The 18466-nt window shown below is 40.8% G+C and overlaps 1 protein-coding gene across 1 annotated transcript in view; it reads right to left on the bottom strand.

Annotated features, from left to right (window-relative positions):
* The window catches only part of iqsec1b (IQ motif and Sec7 domain ArfGEF 1b), a 178385-nt gene that overhangs the window by 159168 nt on the left and 751 nt on the right, over nucleotides 1-18466 (bottom strand). The window lies entirely within an intron of this gene.

Genomic DNA, 18466 nt, shown 5'->3' with positions numbered 1-18466 from the left:
CAATTCCACACAGCAGCAAGGACTATGTGAATTGCGCGTGAAAGAAAGATGAAAGAACTGTCTACATTTCAGCACGCAGAAATAAGATCCATGACCAGGAGCGCTAGCCTGAAAAGAGTTTCTGAATCGCTCAAGCTGAAAACCATGTCACTGTGAAATCTCATCTCAAACGGCGTAAGTGCAGCTCGAAACGCCGGAGGGCGAACGCGGAGCGTGGCTGCTATCGTCAGCTGGATCTCCACCTGCTGAAGGCGGCTTCGCTCCCGCTACCGCTACCGCGCGCAGGCCGACGGGGATCCCACTTAAACGGCCACAGCCTCATCCTTTCAGGTACCCTTCAGCCGAGCGGGGCAGCGGAGCAGGCCCCGTCGTTAGCCTGCAGACGCCCCGGAGAGATGTACACCGGGCGCCTAATAAAACTGTCCCGCGGCCTAAATTTAAAACCTCTTTGCGGCGGTGCGGTTTACTGCTCCTGCCTGCTCCGCACTCGCACGTCCCTGCCGCGTATCTCCGAGCTCCTCGCAGAGGTCACGGTACCCGATCGGTCTGAGGTCTGGATCAAAGCTCGCCACTCCCGGGCCGGTCTGGGGGCGGGTCACCGGGGAGACGTTTAACCAAAGGCGTAACACCACACAAGCCAATTAAACCCTGATGCCACACCTCTGCCTGGCTCACACAGCCTCCATTGCCCACTGATACTAGGGAAAGAAACACCACTCCTGATGCAAAATGTTTTGAACCACGCCAGGTTTTACTAGATGTAGATGTGTGAACAGTCTGTCAGTGGATTCCACGCAGTACATGCACGTGCTTCTAGTAAGACCTGGAATGGCACAAACTGCCTTGCGTTAGTACTGAAATGATCGATACACACATAGTTTACACATTCAATGTCTTATTGCAGGAATATAGGTCTGAAACTGTTTTCAACTAGCAAAGGGCCAAATTATGTCTATAAAAAAATAGAACACATTTAGAACCCGTCCACGTTCAGAACATAGCAATATTACATCCCCAAAGTATTACAGACCACCAGGGATGGCAATCTGCCTGACAGTCAGAGGCTAGAAATATTACAGGGAACAAATCACATTTGCTTGATTCACAAATTCAATTATTTGTGATTAGGTACTTCTTGATAAATAGCAAGCTGCTCTGCGTGTTGCTGGGAAAGCACATTTCGAACATTTCACCTGTCAGCAGCAGTTCAGCAACCGAATACACAAAACTGGCAAATCAGGGCTGGGGGGGGGGGGGGGGGGGGTTGGGGGGGGAGAAGATCTGTGAAACTAGAAGGAGATTAAGATGGTTGGTAGTTGTCATAGGTCTCGCCTATTATTCTCAGTGGATTATTTGCCAATACCTCTCCGTGGTTCAGTGACGCCCTGTGAAACGGAAGGTTCAGGAATTTGGAGCAATGCTGAGCACTCATTTGAGCACAGGGTATACCTCAGCAAATTAGCAAATGTCAAGGTTAATGACAAGCAGGAGGTACGTCTGCGAGCACTTTGTTTTTCCGCATAACGGACACCACTTCCTGTCAGGCTGGCAAGTGTTGGGACAACAATTCGCAACGGTGGACACTAAAATTAAAGCACAATGCCAGAGTCCACTGCATTGTAATTTTCTTCCAGCACGTGTCTCATTTACTAAACATCTGCTCACACGGAACAGCTGAAACCAAGCTGAGACAGAATGCTAAGGACATTTTGAGCACTGATACATGACTGACAAAAATTCTATCGTGATCAAATTTTAAATAGCGTGGATACCTTATATTGGTCTATCACAATACTGTGGATTTTACTGTAGTGAGGACTATACTTGAATCTCCCCATGCTAAAGTGACAGTTTCTGAAAGAATGGAAAGACCTGAGAAATGATAAATATGAAAAAATATGATACAACAACATAAGGATCTTGGTTCAATCATCAACAAAAAAAGGCTTGATCACCTTAGAAATAGAACCATTTAAATGGAAAAAGTCACCTGAGTATGTTCTCTGAGAGGAAACCTAATATAACAACATACTATATTTGCTTACATAGGCCTACATTTATTGTGTTGGCTTATACTGTATAATTAAATTACGCATTCAGTTCGCATGATTGTATGCTTTTCATGTGTCAAACATTCGGTTTTGCCATCAACTTTTTTTTACTGTATATTGGTAACATTCATTTGTTCTGAGGATTTGAGACAAAATGTCATATAAATATATCAAATGGTTTTGCAGACATGGTTAATAGAGCATCCGCTTAATCTCGTCATATTTTTGATTTTGTTAATGCATGAAGATTCTGTATGTGCACTGCCGTTTGTGTGTGTGTGTCACATTCAATTTTTTAATAAGAGAAATGGAAATGATTAGAAATCACGCTTTGAAAAGTGCCAAAAAAATATAATCAGAATGCCTTTTTAAGATACATCTTGACTATATCTCAAAAGGTATTTGAATATTCACATGAAAATCTGCCTCAAATCTTTTTTTTTCCCCACAGTACAAATTTAAAGGCTACAATTTGAGATGTTCAAAGGAAGAGGAAGATCATCAGTAGCCATTACAATGAGGAATGATTAGATTAGTATCATGCTTTTCATCTGTGAATACGGACTGCACATTGTCTGAGGGAGACGTCAGGTTAAAAACGGTTTGCCCAAAAAATGGTCTCACAGTGTGAGCGACTGACTGACAGCTCTCAAATCCGCAGCTGCACTTAGCCTCCGGATGCTGTCACCTAGAATCACCTTGAAGGTTTCTGGGCACGAGTGAGTGACAACAGCAGATACGAAAGAGTGAGAAACACAACAGAGAATTCACACAAACAAATATCACAAGGGTTCTGCCATGCGGAGGAGTCTTGAATAAGTTATGGCCGTATTATCCACGTCTAGAGTAAACTCATACGGTGACATTACCCACAATCCTGCAGTGCTCACATAGGTCTGACGCGATATACTGTAACCAACCAAGCATTTACTTAATGAGACTAGTACAAAGCCATACCACTCCCGGAAAGGAAGGGAAACTTTGACACAAACATGCCTCTGGGGGATTTACTTAAAACCAAAGCAATGACTTATGTTTACATTGTCAGGAAAATAATTATTTTTTTAACCTTAGATTAGGAAACCTTCAATATAAACTCACAGGCAGAACAGTTTTAGTATGAATACTCAATGCAAACTGGTCAATAAACTGTACCTGGCATAATTTTTAAAAACTGCATTCACCAAGAAATTGTGCTACAAATGTGATTACCCTGTAAAGTGTTATAAACAACAAAATTTATGGCCTTTCACATCTACGCAATTATCATCACATTTCAAATATTTCCCGTAATACACAGTATGTCCCAAAAGGAATTTTGCCAAAGCGGTTAATGCTATGGTTTCCTCCTAAATCACATTAAGCAGCCCTGCTTTTAGCTGTTCCCAGGCAACATTCACTATGTCTGAATCTCACATTTATTGCATTTCTTATTCCTCTTTGAAAATTTGTGATAGTAAATTTACTTTGCACATTCAATTCATTTGTCTGGTAAAGAACGCAAACACCTTTCAATTTAATGGCAGTTTCTTTTCTTTTTTTTCTCGTATCGGTGAGTTGGGAATTGTTTCATTGCTGATAACGCCCTGTCTTTTTTGTAGTGTGGGATTCCTAAACGATCGCCACAGAGGGTGTTTCTCCAGGGAGACTGGGCTGCTCATCAGGGTAGCAGATTGGTGTGACCGGTGTCCTGCTCTCTTTCAGGGAAACCAAAAGCTGATTGCTCTTTCTGCATCTGAAATGAACGAGAAATGAATTCCAAGCCCAAGGCAGTGTTCCGCGCATTTCCGAGCACAAGCACACCAATTTGGCAGAATTCAGACTGAGATAATTCAATGTATATTCATCAATATTGGGCTTACTTAATTCACATGAATGTTGATGTTTTTTGCTTGTTCAAGCTGCATTAAAAACTCTCTCTACTTACCCGCGCTCCCATGCATTCTTTACCAGATTACAATTTCCCAATTAAAAGATAGTTCTACACAACAACTGCATACAATCAATTATGCCCTCTTATCATGTTGCTAAACGATTCCACAATATGACCGTGCTGGGTTTTACTGAAAATAAGCATTCATTCACGTTTAATGTAATGTCACTGCAGAGTTGTTCTAAACGATCTAATCTGGACCATGCAGGCACAGAGACAGGTGGGAGCCATGTTTGCTGAATGGACTCAACACAACTCTATGGGACAGAGACCAATGTACACAACTCCTGCACCAGGCTTTTGAGCATGACAGAGGCCTTCAGTGGCTCGCAGATGGACTTCTCTTCCAGATGACATTCGGGGGCCTCCATGCAGCCCTGTCAGTCAGCCCCTATCCAGAGAGTACGCCACAGCACTGGAGGTGACCGCACGATACGGTACGTTGGTTTACTGCCTACAGTAAGGGCCCTTTCCTCACACCTCTGCCCTACCCCTCCCCCCAGGCTAACAACCTCTGCGGTTTCATTTAGCCTATGTAAAGTCCGTCTCTAGATGTATAGCATTATGTAGCATACTACAGCTGCTTTGCACAACTCTCTGAGAAATCACAACACAAAAGAGAACATATTGGTCCTACAAACTCAGAAGTGCAAAAGCCCTTTCAAATGAACTGACCTCTCTTCCCACTGCTGTACAAATATCATTGACATTTCAAAATGAATGGTTATTTCTTAAGTGGTGTTGCACTCAGTACATAATTTTCTGTGGTTCAAGAAACATAAAAAATAAACATGAATAAACTTTACGAATGAACTACTACTGTAGTTTTATGTTCATGCAACATATTTAAATAATTTTATGTGTGGCAGTTCTACGCAAATTAATTCTTCAAATGTTAATATAGTCATTAAACTTGACGCCTCGATATATGCAGGCTTGAATGATGAAATTGATTCCAGACCGTTTTTATGGTATATTTGTTGCAAAATTATTTATTGTACTGGATGTTTATGCAATCAAGTCAAATTATGTGCCACAGGAACGATGGCGTGTGTGTAATCGACTGTGATGAGTTTGTGTATGTGAGCAATGAGGTTGATTTACTCTGGTTCACACCCTTTCAAGCCACATGCTGATGAGGACCTTGTGTGGTCAAAACTGGTCTGCGTTTTAAATTTTATTCCAGTAACGGACCTTTACTCCTTTCTGCTATGCACAAAAGCATCTGAAGTGTTTATTTGTTAATATAGCCAAGTGTGAAACAATATCATGGCATCAATGAGGGCTAATTTTGAAGTGTAGTAACTTAATGCTGCTGCTGTCTTGGCCAGGGATCACTTGGAAAAGAGATGTAGGCCTAGATCTCAATGTGACATCCTAGGTAAAATAAAAAAAAAATAAAAATGGGAGAAATATAAGCAACTGACAAACAACTGCACACATGTACATAAGTAAATGCACTGGTTACTAAAACAAAGGCATAAGGGTCGCAGTTTAATTTCACCAAAGTCAAGACCACTGTGTCATAGAGAGAACAGAGGGATTTAAAAGGGAAGGCAGGAAATGTCTGCTTTAGCAATGAACTGAGCCTTTAGGACCAAGCCTGGCTTCATATACTGCAGTCATTTCACAACCTGTGCAGCAACCCCACTGCAAGTTAATTTAAGCAAATCACGGAAGGTAATGAGATAGCAAGGTTCAAGTCAATATAACAGATAGCCTTAAGGTTTCGGAGCCATTCACTCTGTGAAGCACTCTTCAGCAATAGTTGGGTGATAGATGGCTCCCATTTACAACACCTTTGATAAGATCCATTGGGAAATCTTATCTCTTGCTGTTCATATGAAACACAGCTAAGAAACATGATCTGTAATAGATTTTGAAACACCCTTTCCTTTCCTTTAAGATGACTATATATTAGGAAACCTGGATCAAGTGCTCTTTCAGATCAGTGGACGTCCATGCACTGTTTAAGCTGCAAACATTAGCTAAAGGGAAAATTAACTACTAATAGTTATCAGTTGGCAAACTTGGCCTGCATATTTAATAGTTCCCCTGCTTCTCCTGCTGATTGTCAAAAGGAGTCTGTATGTACAGTACTTATAATTCACTCAGCAAATGCTGTGCATACAGTATGCCCATTAGAAATATAGAAATATGTATAGGAGTACCAGAATGGTAATAGAGCAAACTATTGTGAACAATGCTGAAAATATAGGCTACATACAAAAGCTTTTAAAATAATTAAATTTAGGAATTAAATATGGCTGTTCCAATAGGATGCATTTCATTTAAAAAACACAATGGATAAAAAACTACTTCCATATTAAGCTAATAAGGTTGCAATAGTTATTCTGATTAAAGGTAGCTGGGCAAGAAAAAAATATATATAGGCTATATACTGTCAGGAAAGATCTTAATTTTTAATAATTAGGCCAAATTAAAGATTTCCATTAGAAATGCCAACAAAAGATATTTGGCTGAACTTGAGATGTTCACAGGTCATACAAAGGATGAAATATAAAACATAAAAACAAAATAGCAGAATGGTTTTCTGCTGCGAGTTAGCATACATGGCTATTGCATAACTCAACAACTGTCAGTCTAGTAAATTATGTGCAGTGTGTGACCAGACTAAGCTTTCACAAACAGAAAGGCAGTCAGTGAGAATTGTAATTCTAAGAAAAATTTAAATGCTAAACTGGTGCTCCACAGACCACAGATTTCTTGATTGGAATTCTAATTTGCAGAGCTCCACTCTAGTAACCAACGTCCAGAGCACCATTTCTCCACAAATCGATCAATAGAAAAAGCAATCTCAGCAGAATTAAGACTATATTCCACGGACTGCTTGACTGTGTCAAAATACATAGGCGACATGATGTATTTTTTCTATAAATGCTATGTGTATTCATGGATTTAAAAAAAATTTTTTATGTGACTTTTCAAACAGCTTGTAAACAAACATTAAAATGCCTCTTGACTTCTCCATTAACTTTAAGTACCTCCCACATCAATATAATTGTGAGCGAAGAGACTACAGTCTAATTAGGCCTACATCACGTAATTTGGAATCGTGGATTAAGGACACAGACAATAATAAATCGCAGTATAATTAACATCAATGACATGGCCGGTAAATACAATTCTGTCCGTCAATTGAATTGCATATAAAATACGTGGATTCCTAAGACCACTCTTACAGGGAGGAACTGGTTGACTAAAGCTTTGACCATTTCTAGGAGGTACTAGTTTTACATTGTGCAACAGAAAGCAATTACAGTGACAGCAAAGCCTAACAGAGTACTGCCTAGACTAATTAATGGGTCTAGTTCTATCCCACGATGGATCCATCACCTCAGTGTTATGTTGTGTTAACTGAATTCTCAATCCTAAACCAGTAATAAAAATGTATCCAGTAATAAAATAATTCATTTGACAAGGCCTTGTTTATGAAGGCCAGAAGAAAAAATAAACATTTGCACATTGTGAAATTAATGTACTCACTTTTGCACAGTGCAACACAAACTGATGTCAGTAAATCTGCAAGTAACTAAAACAATGATAATGGGATTATTGTTGTTTTTTTATATTTAACATACATATTATTATCATTATTAATATAATTTTTGATAGATATTGCTGTAAAATTATAACAGCACCCATAACTGAAATCATCCTTGAATTATCTTAATATTAACAGTTGGGTAACTAAATACATGGCGATTCTTTTCTTTAAGTCAACGTGCCGATTGAATCATAAATTACAGTCAAAGAAAAAGCCATGCCGGTAAAAGAAATTGCAGGATGACTTGATTGACAGCCAAGGCTTTTCTGATTGGTGCAGCATTGTATTTTAGGGTAGTTCAGCCATTCCGTAGTGTCATACTGTCCATCAATATTTCCTTGCCTTAAAAAGCTTTTCACTTTGGTATACTTTCCTCATCTCGCACCATTTTCAAACGGCTGCCTGACAAGACAACCCGTGGGTGTTACTGACAATTCTCCGCCATCTTAGATACCATCTTTTACACACCTCCTGGAGAATTTAATTCACAAACTAGCGCACTGTATAATTTATACTAAAAATTATCACCCGTGCACATATCATTGCTATTTAACTGCTGATATACTTTGTGTTACAATATTCCTTGCGCTTTGGACCCAGTATCTGTAAAGATACAGCACTTGACATCATTCTCAATACGACAAAGTGACAGATTTAGAACGGAAGACTATTGTAAATAAGGGAACAAAATGGGACGGCATCATCACATGCTTTTATTGTCGGTATTGTTTTGCTGTGACATCATTGAAGTCAATGTCTCCTGATAGATGAAGTAACACCCTGTACCTTCATCTGGCTTCAGTTTTGCCTCAGGCACTACCGCACGGAACGTAACCGCAGGACATTAAGCAGGTACACAACGAGCAGCCGCAACACAACAAGCGGAATACTGACTAATGATGGATTAATGGTCACATAATGCAAGGCTCATTACAAAACACAGCAAATTCAAAAGGTATTTCATTTGTATCAATATTTATAGGTTTATATTTAAAAACACAAAATACTTCTGAAGCATTAAAATTGGAGTTAGATCCCCAAGATAACAAATTTTTAAGTAAACCAATGAAACACTTAGCCTACTCATACGGGACGGGTACATACTGTATAAATACTGCATTCATTTAATTATTAATTTAGCCTATTTATTTGTATGTTGATTTATTCTCTCCAAGGAATGAGAAGGAGTGTAAAATATAGAGGAATAGGACAGCTAACAAAGAAATCAAAACCACAGATTTTAAAGACAATTCTAAGCAGCAGAAGAAATCAGCTGTTAATGTCTGCTAAGGATGTTTGACAAGAAAGTAGAGCCACGTTTTAAATATTAAATAGCAGGGACAAGCAGTGTAAATTGCATTAATTGCCCATTATGAGTGCAAAGCGTGGTAGTACAGCACTTGTGTCCATGCTATAGCACTGGTACTACAGAGGGTGTCTGAATTTAATGGTCCAGGCAAAGAAGGTTCAACAGGCTTGCATACAAAGGGGCGGGTGCCACTGTTTGCTCAGAGCGGATCTCTTAAAGTCCAATTAAAAAAGCATCCCCTGCCAGGTGGTGGAGGGGTCAGGGGGATAAAATGATGGGCAGAGCAGGAGGGCTCTTCACACGACTCTCCCTCTTTTTAGTCTAATTACTTTCAGCCATTGGCTTTGACGGCATGTGCATCGCAAAATATTGCCAAAAAATAGGAACCAGCCTCCCCCCCTCTTCCATGAGAAAGAGCAGCATCCAACCCATAATTCGTATTTACATTTTGTGAAAGAAAACGGACTTGTTAGAAGCTTGAATTACGTCCATCAGAATCTTATGTATAAATATCTCAACTTCGGGACTAATGTAATGCAATTTTGCTGTCCAGAGGTCACAAATTCAGTTCAGAGCATGTTGGCCATCTAACCCTGGAATGCAGCTTGAATGCTTGAGCGGGTTTTTCCAGATGGCTTGGCAGAGATAACTTGCCAGCCTTCCACTTGGAGGTGCAAATGAAAATATGAGCTGACACTACGGCTTTCCAGGAAAAGGCAGATTCCTTAATTGGAGGACAGCTGAATAGCAGAGTAATATATATGTCCTTTGGCAAATGTTTTGCTGAAAAACAAGCAAACAGAAACATCCATTCCTTCTTCTTGGTTCACAGTAGCTGCTCTCATTGCTTGTCAAGGAAGCAATTTCCAGTCCGAAAGATATTGCATTTAGACTACAGTGCAAAACTTCAACTTCGCTAACAGTCTTTACATATGAACATTTTTTTTCCGAAAAAGACTGTCAAACAAAAAAATGCTTGTGGCAGCTTAATTTTGCCAATTAGACGAAAGGCATTCCAGCGACACATACCTTTACGGTATGTGCCTGTTAAATCATAAAACAAAATTGGACTCTTTTGTGAAAACAGCACTTTACAACACTTCAGGGACAAGGCTGAAAAGTTCTACAATGCCCAGTTTCAAGTTAAGAGTTACAGAATGTGAAAGGGTATGATTTAGAATAATTGGTTAACTACATACTGGATATCTATTTTTTTGTGAATGGCAATTGCTTTTCTGGCACAATATATAAAATATACCTTAAGTTAAACTGTTTACTTTAGATAGCTATCTCTATAACTCTGCAGTTGCACATCAGAAGAAAATAACTGTAATAGTTTGCTTGGCAGGCTGCAGCAGTCTAAATGTAACAGTGTTTGTAATGTAGCAGTGCGCAGTTACAGTGCAGCAAGGTAATAATGGGACAAATGAGCATGATTATTGAAATTAAATAAGGAACTGAACAAAGCTAACCAAGTAGACCTAAAAACAGACATTACCGTTCCTCTCACAACCTGACTACCCCATGAGCAACTTCCACTCTGAAGAAACCTTTTTAGCTACTTCTGCAAACCCCGCCACTCTGGAAGGGGTGGCAGCCTCGCAATCATTTTTCATGTTAAATTCACCCCATCTGAAGTCTTCCTCCCGATTTCTGTTACATCTTTTGAATACATTGCATTTAAATTACACAATGTCATTGCTGTTCTTATCTATCGCCCCCCTAAACCAAATCAAATTTTTCTGTCTGAATTAACTGAACTACTCTCTGCCTGTTCCGTCTTCCCGTCTACTGCTACTGGGCGACTTCAACATCCATGTCGACTCCACTCAGTGTACACCTGCCTCTGACCTCAATGTAGTCTTGGACTGTTTCAACCTTACTCAACATGTACACTTCCCCACACACTCCAAGGGCCACACACTTGACCTTGTCTGTTCTACCGGTCTCAACATCTCAAACCTCACCAGCTCTCTGTTCACTTTGTCTGATCACAGACTGATTCATTTTCTCTTGTCCACCCCTGCCCCTCAGCCCAAACAGTCGCGAACCATATCCTTCAGGACCACCAACTCCATAAACCCTGCCCACTTTGCTGCTTCAATCACATCTGCCCTACCACTTGACCGCACTGTACACTCCCCTGAAGAGTTCGCAATTCAGCTGTCCACCACACAATCCAGCACCCTTAACTCTTTTGCCCCCCTCAAAACTAAGCTGGTCACTTTTGCCATTCCATCCCCCTGGTTTACCCCCGAGCTCCGTGCCATGAAACAGACCGGCCGTCGCCTGGAGCGTCTCCACAATAAAACTGGTCTCACTGTCCATGCCCAAGCCCACCAACTCCACATTCAGACATACAGAGATGCCCTTATCGCTGCCCGATCCTCTCACTATTCCAACATAATCCTATACTCCAACGGAAACCCCTGCACCCTCTTCTCCACTGTTAACAAACTTCTCAACCCCCCTGTAAATAATACTACATCTGGCTCCCCATCACTGTGCAACTCCTTCCTAGAGTTCTTCCACACCAAAATCACCAACATACACAAAACTCTCACCTCATCCACACCCCCTTTAGATGAACTACTCTGTACTACTGTTGCCACCACAACTTCTCCCCCCCCCGGTTTTACCTTTACCCAGATTGACAGTGCTTCACTCACCAAACTCTTTTCCTCTGCCAGATCCACCACCTGCTCATTAGATCCCACCCCCACTGCCCTGATTAAAGCTTGCCTCCCTACTCTCTGCCCTTACTTCACCAAGCTCATTAACCTGTCCCTGACCCACTGTGCTCTCCCCTCCATCTTCAAGACTGCTGCCGTCACCCGAATCCTTAAAAAACCTGGCCTGGACCCAAACACCCTCTCCAACTACCACCCCATCTCCAACCTCCCATTCATGTCCAAACTTCTTGAAAAAGTTATTGCTTCCCAACTCCGTTCATACATGACCGAAAATAACCTATTTGAGCCCCTTCAGTCCGGCTTCCAACCCAATCACAGCACTGAAACAGCCCTCACCAAGGTGGTAAATGACCTCCTCCTATCCTCTGACTCTGGTGCATATAGCATACTCATCCTCCTGGATCTCTCTGTCGCCTTTGACACAGTCAACCACAACATCCTCCTCACCTGTCTGTCTCACCTAGGCATCACTGGCCCGTCTCTCAACTGGTTTCACTCATACCTCACAAATAGGTCAGAATTCATATCTATCCATGGTCACACCTCCGATCTTGCTACTGTCACACAGGGTGTCCCTCAAGGTTCTGTTCTTGGTCCCCTCCTTTTCACCATCTATATGCTTCCTCTTGGCCCCATCCTCCGCAGCTTTGGTCTCAATTTCCACTTCTATGCAGATGACACCCAAATCTATATCAGCTCTACATCCACAAATCAGCCACCCACTGCCATCATTGAAACCTGTGTTGACACACGTCAAATCCTGGATGCAACACAATTTTCTAAAACTCAACTGCGAAAAAAACTGAAATTATTCTCATCGGACCAAAACCCCAGCTCACAAAACTACACAACTTCTCCCTCACCATTGATGGTTCCCCTGTCTCCCCCTCCCCCCTGGTCCGCAACCTCGGTGTCATACTCGATCCATCCCTCTCCTTTGAAAAGCACATCAACAACACTGTCAAGGTTTCATTTTTTCACCTGCATAATATCTCCAGACTCAGACTCTCTCTCATCCATCCCGATGCAGAAAAACTCATTCACGCCTTAATTTCCAGCAGACTAGACTACTGCAATGCACTCCTCACTGGTCTTCCCTCCCGTCTCCAACACAAACTGCAATTGGTTCAGAACTCGGCTGCAAGAATACTGTCCAGCACATCCTCCCGGTCTCACATGACCCCTATCTTGAAAGATTTACACTGGCTCCCAATCACATCACGCATCACATTCAAACTCCTCCTCCTAGTTTACAAATCCCTAAATGGCCTCACACCCACTTACCTCTCTGATCTCCTGCTCCCCTACCAGCCACCCAGACAGTCACGTTCATCCACTGCTGGCCTCCTCATCATCATCCCCTCTCAGCGCCATTCTTTTGGCGACCGCGCCTTCTCAGTTGCCACCCCCAAACTCTGGAATGCCCTCCCTCCTGACATCCGTACCTCTGACTCACTCACCTCCTTCAAATCACACCTTAAAACCCACCTCTTTTCCCTAGCTTTCCCTTGATGTTTGTCTTCCCCCCCTTTTTTTTTTCTCTGAATTGTATGTTTCATTGTATGTATGTATATATGTATGTATGTACCACTTATTGTAAAGCGTCTTTGAGTTCGTGAAAAGCGCTATATAAAATAAATGTATTATTATTATTATTATTATTATTATTAAACCTGCATATAAAAACATATCATTGCCATTAATTCCAGCAAACCAATAATCCCGAACTGGCTGATATGTCCCTCAGCAGGTCTTATCACATTAAACTTAGCTTTGGATACTTCACTTTACGAAAACAAAGAGTCAACAAATGAATTCAAAACGTAATCATCTTCTACATCTGTACCCTTAAGGGCTACTGCCTATCAAAAACTAAATACACAATCAGATATTGAGAGTGGTTTCCTCACTTCCACCATGTTACGTCTGAAAAAGTAGGCATGACTTGCCCTATTTGATCCGACACAGAAAGGAATAGGCTACATATAGCGAATTAGGCCTACATACACAGTATAAGGCAAACTGGTGACACGAACACACACAGCTCTGCACACTTGCTTGGACAGACCATGTGAATCCTTCCCCCACTGGCCTCTCAGCCAAGGCTAAATCTGCCAGTTACCTGTGATCAGCACAAAAAGAAGAGCTGATGTTGCAGACTGTTGACCAAACACAAAGAGGCCTACTTCACTCACACTTAAGTTAAAAAAAGGGAGAGGGTGTAATTATCAGCCGTGTCAGTTCAGCCGTGATTCTGGGTACCCTGCTCTGCTATATCAACCCAGTGTCGTGAGCTGCATCTCATGGTCTCATAAGCCTACGCACTCAATACCTTCAAGGCAAACTGTCTACAAAAAAAGCTAGCTGTAGCCTATTCCATTATGACTTGGCAGTGTCCTTTGTGAAAGTGTCTGGCATTAAGAAATGAGGCCCCACAAACAAATGGCACTTTGTTTTTCTACCCACTGCCCTTGCCATGTTTGAAAGGAGCTCACAACAGGCTCGTCATGTTCGAAATACTGGATACAGAAAAAGATAAAAATAGCCTGGTGACTGTTACAAAGATGTCTTTTCACTTGCTTGCTATAAATAGTTTCTCTGAAAAATACATATCAAACGAACATGTGTGCCAATGCACTGAGCTAGCACATTCACGGGACCTTAGCTACAAAATGCCTATCACCGTTCACAACTCCCGTTCATACTGGAAAAATAGTTTTATACCCTAAACCACCAAGGCATTTTACCAAGCTTCTGTCATTACAGAACTGTCTACAGCAAAACTCAGATGTCCCTCTATGGCATGAGTACCAAACAAGTCGTTACTACATAATGGCAAGGAAGAGATCTGCACAAATTTTATAGCAATTATTTTTAAAGCAATTCAGCTGAAAACATCAAATATTTGAATTATTTATAATAATAATGTCATAAACAACCTATTGCCATCTTTATCCCTACCAAGTAAGCAGAGTTCAAGTACACAGAATTCTCCTTTTCCTTTTTTTCCCCTCAGTTTTTTTTAACAAAACCAGTTTTCTATTGCCAGTGCACAGATCAATGTAATTTAAGCTACTAAAGCATACTTAAAAATTCCTAATTTAGATGAATAATCTCTATCATGTTTAATTAGGATCAAAGCAGAAAGACAGAGTAAGAGCTAGAGGGTTGCCTCTATGCACCATCATTCAGGAAAGAGAACACAATGAATTGACATGAGGGCTCACAGGGTACAAATTGTTGACAGCAAAGAAAATAAGTTTAGCTGTTTGCTTTATTTCAAGGATGCATGATGCATTTTTCTGCATGTGTGCGTCGACCAAGTTTTCATTGGTCGGTTAGTCGCAGGAAAAAAAAAAACCCTCAAACTCCATTCGGGAGCTGCGCATTGCCTTTAAAAAGTTATTAGACTATGTCGGGCAGGAAATCATCCAAAGTGTGGGATCATTTCGAGCGTGTAAAGGACGACTCCAAGAAGGTGACATGCAAACTCTAGTCGACTAGGAAAATTTTTGGTCGGGGGCAGCCCTAATTCTCATCATAATGAAGTAAAGTCCACAAACACCTGACACACTCAGAAACACTCCTCAGGAGGCAGGTGTGGATGTGTCACTGCAAAAAACTTCACAAACAGAACTACAGAGGCTACACTGCAAGATGCAAACCACTAGTTAACTGCAAAAACGGGTTTGCCACGTTACAGTTTGCTAAGTACCTAAACGAGTCTGCAGAGATCGGGAAAAAGAACTTGTGGACAGATGAGACCAAGATTCACTTAATGGCAATATCAAAGTTTGTAGACCAACAGGAACAGCTGCAAGATCCAAAGCACCCCCCTCATATGTGAAACGTGGCAGTGGGGGTGTTACGGTTTGGGCTGCCACAGGTACTGGCTCACTTGTTTTCATTGATGAAGCGATTGCTGACAGCAGCAGCTGCAGAATGAATTCTGACGTGTACAGAAGCATCTAATCTTCTCAAGTTCAACCAGATGCCTCCAAACTCATTTGACAGCGCTTCATTCTACAGCAAGACAATGATCCCAAACATACTGCTGAAGTAACAAAAAAAGTTTTTCAAAGCCATAAAACTGGAAAATTCTTGCCGGGCCAAGTCAGTGATCTGATCTAAATCCAATTGAACATGCATTGTATATGCTAAAGAGAAAACTTTAGGCATCTAGCCCCTGAAACAAGCAGAAGCTGAAGATGGCTGCAGTATGCCTGACAGAGCATCACCAGTGAAGTTACTCTATGGGTCACGGACTTCAAGCAGTCATTCCATGCACAGGATAAGCGACAAAGTACTAAACACGACTACATTCATTTACATAACATTAATGTGTCCCAAACATCATGGTGCCCTGAAATGGTGGGGGGGGGGGCTATGTATAAAAAAAAGTGTTGCAATTTTGACATGGTGAAATCAAAGTGTATAAAAATACCCTTAAATAAAAGCTGAGAATGTGCATTTCAACCACATGTTGTTTGATTACAAATCTAAACTTGTGGAGTACAGAGCCACATCAACAAAAAAAGGCTTTGTCCCAAACATACATACACACACACACATACATATAATATATATACTATATATATATATATATATATATATATATATATATATATATACATATACACACACCCTTTGCTGTATATACAGTACATATACACAAATACAGATGGCAAAATACTAATAAACAGGAAATGTATCTAGCTTTTTATCTCCCTCTAGATTTCTCTGCAATGTGGCCTACTGTTTTAACAGGGAAAACACAACTTTCATAAAAACACCCCTAACAACAGAAAATTTCTCCTGCCATTACAGAAACACCCACTGGTCTAATCCATGACTATGACCACACCCACAAGCAATAAACATGAATACTCCAAATTATTAGCATTATTTTCATGTCGGTCAGCAAGTTCTTGAGTGGGAAGTATTGTCCTGTGAATGAATCTACTGACATTTGATGCTGACTAAGCATTTCACAGTACCCCTCCATTTGATTTGCAGTACAGTATATCTATCCAGATAATGCACAGTAGGCTACAGCCTAGCCGTAGATGAAATCAGAAATTAAATGCTCAACGTTATTCAATACAACTATGGAGTGCTTAAAAAAGAAACATTTTATTCGAATAGTCAAAGCCTGCAAGACCCTATCAGCATGGACTTTTTAAACACGCGTAATTCTGTATGACAACAATAATTATTGATTCAAACGTCTGACTGAACGCATTCATGATGCTTGAGAAAACAGATTCATGAACGGGTGCACTCTTAATGAATTGGGGGAAAAACCAAGTCATTCAACGTAAACCACAACGGCTGGCTGACGTGTATAACTGCGAAATTTATGTGATCTGCTTTCCTTCCAAAAGCTTATACTGCATTCCATAAATATCCCGGATTAATACTTATCTGTGCAATAAATCCACTTAAAAGACTAACACGCTGTAGCTAGCCTGCAACTGCAAAAGAAGTCAACAGGCCGAGGATAACAAACAAGTAATTTGTGTCCGACGTCATTGTGTATGATTGATAAAATATTATAAAATGCTGATTAAGCGAGTTTAATATTATGATTTTCCCAGTTAGAAATGGGATCGCTAATTTGTAAATCAGATACTTTGAATTAGCTGCTGAAAATGAGACACTACCAATAAATAAAACACTCGAATGAAACCGTCCGTTGTATACTGAAAGGGTGGGTAGCTAATCCATAAACACGACGATACATGAATTGCAGAATATTTTAATAATTTAAAAGAATTGACGGTTGTAATCTTCACCGTTTCAAAGACCAATCAACACCGTTTCGCACGACCAACACATCAGACGGGTCAACTGGGTTTTTTTTTTTTTTTTCAATGGTTGTTTGACATTTCCACACGGCTAACTAACCATCACAAATCAATATGCTACCGTTACACATCGCATACGGCTATCGCGCTGCTTGCGTGCACTGTCAAACACCCGAGATTGATCCCAGTCCCACAGTGCTTTTCTGTTCTAGAGCGATAATTTACGACCAGTAGTCTATGCACCGGGAAGGGTGATGATACAACATAACGTAAACTTTTGACCAACATATTTTCAGTAAAACAAAACAAAGCTTAAAGCGAGGAGGCAGTATGAAATCTGGAAAGGGCTGACTTGTGAAAGGTGTCAGCCTTGTTTTTCATACAAATGTAAAACAAGATGATCCGTTTCCTATGTCAGCTTTGCTTGCTTGTCCGCAGCCTGGCACACAACTGCAGCACCAAGAAGAGCCAAGATTATGTACCACAAAGAGATGCTACCAAATGTGAAGTTTGGCGTGATTAAAATGCCTATTGTCAAGGCAGTGAAATCGCCATAACACAACCAGTTTGAAAGAAGAAAAAAAAACCACTCACAACTAGTCTATCAATTAGCCTACGTTTGGCAGCAGGGTTGAAGAAAGAAATACAACCACTAACATTATTCTGGTAAAACAAACTTAGCGTGGCAAAAATTATCAAATTATTGCTATGTTATGCTCTTTTCAAATGTCGACACTTTCCCAGATGAGTTTTTCGTTTTCTATGAGTGCCATTGCTTTACGCTCACTACCTTCAGGATAAAGATCTTGTCTAACTGAAATAGAAACGAGATGTAGAGAAAAACATTAGGTGAATGCACGTTTGTAATTTACCAAACATAGCCTATCTATCGCCGTGATTTACCGGGGATTCCGGAGGGCGCGCTCAGGAGGACCCTCTGCTCTCTTATTCATTAAAAAGGCATTGCAATGCTTTTCGATCAAGTCGATTTATTAGGCTACCTTGATACATAGCCTGGCGTTGTAAAGGTTTAGGCTACAATTTGGAGTGGACAGTCAGTACACACAGAATTCAATGTTGTGTACTAAGATACTAAGTATCTGGC

This window comes from Anguilla anguilla, chromosome 13 (assembly GCF_013347855.1).
Source record: "Anguilla anguilla isolate fAngAng1 chromosome 13, fAngAng1.pri, whole genome shotgun sequence".
In the NCBI taxonomy this organism is placed as follows: Eukaryota; Metazoa; Chordata; class Actinopteri; order Anguilliformes; family Anguillidae; genus Anguilla; species Anguilla anguilla.
Note: the sequence above shows the minus strand (reverse complement) of the source record. Positions and strands in the feature narration are given on the sequence as shown.